The sequence below is a fragment of the Elgaria multicarinata genome, chromosome 21 (assembly GCF_023053635.1).
Source record: "Elgaria multicarinata webbii isolate HBS135686 ecotype San Diego chromosome 21, rElgMul1.1.pri, whole genome shotgun sequence".
Taxonomy (NCBI): Eukaryota; Metazoa; Chordata; class Lepidosauria; order Squamata; family Anguidae; genus Elgaria; species Elgaria multicarinata.
The window spans coordinates 7097902-7102616 of NC_086191.1; the positions used below are offsets into that span (position 1 = coordinate 7097902).

Consider the following 4715-nt stretch of genomic DNA (forward strand, 5'->3'; position numbering starts at 1 on the left):
TCATCTGCGTTGCCCTGCTCTAAATGCACTCTGGGCCACTAGAGGCTAGTGGCTGTGATTTTGATGGGTCTCTGAAGCCATTCTGGATTTCAACCAGAACTCTAAAGGAGCTGTCCAAAACAGCTTCCATACTGAATATGTACATTCGAGCTCTGGATGGTTTTGTGACTGAAACCCAAAATGGATTACCAGAGCCACCAAAATGAGAGCCACCATAGAATCCTAGAATCCTAGAATCGTAGAGTTGGAAGGGGCCTCTAAGGCCATCGAGTCCAATCCCCTGCTCAATGCAGGAATCCACGTTAAAGCCTCCACAGGTGGGGGGTACTATCCAATTGTGATATTGAGTGAAGTAAGATTCAACTTGTAGTCCCTTTGGCTTCCGTGTGGATTTAATAGGTGTTGTTGTTGGTGGTGGTTGCACCATCTTGTTATTTCCTAAGCAAAGCCAGGGACACTGAGGTAGGGGGGCTCCATGTTTGGACTTCTGCCTGGAAGCCGCCCTTCCAGAGCCACTCTAGCCACCCAGAAGCCACCCTCCCTGAGCCCGGAGGCCGCCGTTGCCAGAAGACCAAAAAGCACGTGGCGAGCACGACCCTGGCCCAAGCCAGCCTCTGCCTTACTCCCGAGGAAAGGGCACCAGGTCGCCTCGCCTCTCTTCTCAAACAGACCGCGATGTCCAGGCAGGCGGGCAAGCAGGACTCCCTCTCCCTTCCCCCAGGAAAGCTAGGGACTTGTGGACTCCTCGCAAGGCAAACTCTCCTGCTTCCCAATCCTGCGCACGTGGATCAACGGGACTTGCATCCGAGAAAACGTTGCACCGGGAGGCACCAGTGCCGCCCGATTCGCCTACGCTTCCTTACTCGGAAGCCTTATTCCCCCAAGGAAACGTGCAGAGGGGATCGGGACACCAGGCTGCATAGCGGGTTGCGTTCACACGGAAGTAAGTCCCGGTGAATTCCAGACGGCTCGGTCCCAAATCGAAGTGAGCCAGTCCTAGCTCTCCGCTTGGCACACACGTTCGGACATCCGCGCAATTTGGAGCGGGGGGGGCAAGTAGCTTGACTTGCCTAGGGCGCAAAATAGTCTGGCGCCGGCCCTGGTTAATGTGACAGAGCCAGTGTGGTGTAGTGGCTAAAGTGTCATACTGGGCATTTGGTTGTCCACTGTGGGAACATAATACTGGAACAAGATATGGCTTTGGTCCAAGCCGAAAAGTCCCTTTTAATGTTTTCATGTCTCGACCCTTGTAGAAAAGGAATGTGTCCCTTCAGGGGCCTTTGGTCTGATCTACTTGATCTCTTCTCTTCTTCTTAGGTTTCAGTTTTCCCAAACGTCCGTCTCTAGCTACTCCCTTGGTGGCTGGAAAAGGGAATGGTATGGTGTAGTATCTAAAGTTTTGAACTGGTGGTCAGGAGATCCAGGTTCTAGTCCCCACTCAGCCATGGAAACCCACTGGGTGATTTTGGGCCAGTCACAGACTCTCAGCTGAACCCACCTCACAGGGTTGTTGTTGTGAGGACAAATGGAGAGAAAGAGTATTATGTACCCCGCCTTGGGTTCCTTGGCGAGATATAAATGTAATAAATAAATAAAATATATTTTTTAGCTTTATATTCCATTTATGTACATTATCTTCATTTTACTTTATATTATCTGTTTTGAACTTGCTTAACTTATTTATTTTAGCTTATCTCTTCACTTTTTTTTATTATGTCCACTTGTGATGGCTTATCGTTTTTAGCAATAAAGGTTTCATTCATGTCCGTCTTTGGGATTGTGAACGGGGCTCTTTCAAGCACAAATGACATTTCCCGTACATCCCTATCCCCAAACGAGCAGCCCTGTTTAGTCCACTTTGTTTACGTGGAAGACGTCTTCCCAAGCCAACGGACACGGGGCTGCAAGCAGAAGAGAACATTCCTAGGGGTGTGTGGAAATGACAAGGAAAAGCATTTGACATTGTTTCATCGTCTTTGATCGTAATGAGCTGATGACAGCATCCTTCTTGGGTTATTAAAGTAATTTTCCACTGATGGCAGCAGCAGATTTTTGAGGGCAGATAATGAAGATCTTAAGTGCAAAAGGGTGTCTCTCAACTGACAAGGCAGCCGTGGACACACTATAAAAGCATCTCTGCCTGTGCAGTCTTCCAACAGCTTCATCTCTCAACATTTCTCTCTTGCCTTCTTCTCCTCAGAGGAACAGGTGAGTTTGACCAAGCCATTTCAATTGTTCAAACGATTACAATACGATTTTACGGAGAGCTTTGGAACATGTTATGGTACAGTTAGATTAAGCCTTCATTGTGTACTTTTGATACATGGTTGTTAGGGAGAATCTGTGCGGGGTGCCATCTGGAGCGTGTTTGAAACCTCTGATGTCTTTTGATAGTTCTGAGTTCTTCTAGGAGGTCCTACTCAGACCGGCCATTGGTCCAGCTAGCTAAGAAAAGTTGACATTGACTGGTGGTGCCTCTCCAGGGTTTCAGGCAGGATTTTCTCACAGGATTCTCTCTCTAACTGGGATTTCCAGAGACTGAATTTGAGGACCGTCTTTATGCAAAATATGTATTCTACCACTGAACTGCAAGCTTATTCCAGAAGGGTGGGATGAACAGAAGGCAGATGAGTGTAGTGTAAAACCAAATGTTCTGTAATATAGACATGCCTGGTTCCTCTCTATTCTGCCCTGGTTAGGCCTCATCTAGAGTATTACATCCAGTTCTGGGCTCCACAATTCAAGAAGGATGCAGACAAGCTGGAGCGTGTTCAGAGGAAGACAACCAGGATGATCAGGAGTCTGGAAACAAAGCCCTATGAAGACAGATTGAAATAAATGGGCATGTTTAGCCTGGAGAAGAAAAGATTGAGGGGAGACATGAGAGCACTCTTCAAATACTTAAAAGGTTGTCACACAGAGGAGGGCCAGGATCTCTTCTCGATCCTCCCACAGTGCAGGACACAGAATAACAGGCTCAAGTTACAGGAAGCCAGATTCTGGCTGGGCATCAGGAAAAACTTCCTGACTGTTAGAGAAGTACAACAATGGAACCAGTTACCTAGGGAGGTTGTGGGCTCTCCCCCACCAGAGGCCTTCAAGAGGCAGCTGGACAACCATCTGTCAAGGATGCTTTAGGGTGGATTCCTGCATTGATCAGGGGGTTGGACTCGATGACCTTATAGGCCCCTTCCAACTCTACTATTCTGTGATTCTATGATTTATTGGGGAAGAATATCTGAGCTTAGAGAATGAGCAATCAAATACATTTCCATTGATTTCTTAGGCCATGGATACCTTTTCATAATAGGTTATGGAGGCATCTTGCTTCCATCACAGCAGCAACTGACCAATTAAGATCTTCCGGACCAATAAGGATGTACTTTTTAGTATAACATTATTCCTGTTCCCTCCATCATTATTGTGTTACCATGGGTAACCAAAGGGCACCTTGTATCAGGCAGATCTCTGTATGTGGATCTGTTGAAGCTTTCCCAGTCCAAGCATAGCCTAGATGGGCCAATGCACTGATTCAATAGGAAAATGTTTCTTAGCTGGTGTCCATCTGAATTAAACCAGCTTGAAAGATCAAGAGAGGACACTGTTTCCCTGGACTTTGTTCCCATTTAAATATGGCCTTTTGGGGATACATGTGTTGGGAGTGGATTGAACGTTGGGTTGGGAATTCATGAAGGTACGTCCTTTTCCCTTGCACTGTTATGGAGGTTCATAGCTTCTGGTGCTCCTGTGGATTCATGTAGTTTCTTTCTTTCAAATATATCTTGGGTGCCTTTCAGGGTAGGAGCCCTCCGAAGATGGGGTACAGCAATAAAACCTGCATATTATGAACAGATGGTGTAATAAATAAAACAACGCACAACATTCCTACTACTTCTTTGTGTGTCTTTTCAGACTCACCTCCATCCCTCAGTCATGGCTTGCTGTGGACCATCCTGTGCTGTCCCATCCTGTGCTTCCACCCCAGTTGTTGGTTTCGGATCAGGGGGGTAGCGGCTCCGGCTGTGGCCTTGGTTATGGCTCTGGTTACGGCTATGGCTCTGGCCTTGGCTACGGTTCTGGAAGACTGGTCGGCTCCACCGTGTCCTCTGCTAATCTCGGCACCCTGGCTGGAGTTGTCCCTTCCTGCATCAACCAGATCCCCCCAGCAGAGATCGTGATCCAGCCACCTCCCCTCGTTGTGACCATCCCAGGGCCCATCCTCTCCGCCAGCTGTGAGCCTGTATCCGTTGGAGGCAACACTCCATGTGCCGCTGGTGGTTTCGGAAGAGGATATGGGGGAGGATACTACGGTGGAAGTGGGGCTGGCCTTCTTGGGTCTTTTGGTGGTGGGCGCCGTTACGGTTACTCTGGGCGCAAAGGCAGCATCTGCTATTCCCCTTGCTAAATGCTTATGGACCATCAACGACCAAAAATGACCCCAAGATGGACTGAGATATGGAACTCTGACCTACATGTGTCTTTCAGGCATCTGTTTTGTCCTCAATTCATCCTGCTCTTCCCCACTGTTTGCGTTCATCTCTGATTTGTATCTGACTCTTCTACAAGGCTCCTCCCAAACAGAGTAGAGAGCTTAGGAGCCATTAAGCCTTACCATGAAAAATGACACCTAACTGAATTGGTCAATCAGGGTAAATGGGAATTTATGTAAATGAGAGAGTGAATAATGGTCTATACCATCAAGAAGCTGTTCACTG

At 47.7% G+C, this 4715-nt stretch overlaps 1 pseudogene; it reads left to right on the top strand.

Moving 5' to 3' along the window:
• The first annotated feature begins 3915 nt into the window (after positions 1-3915).
• Positions 3916-4497, top strand: LOC134412197 (keratin-associated protein 6-2-like; annotated as a pseudogene).
• Positions 4498-4715: the final 218 nt, after the last annotated feature.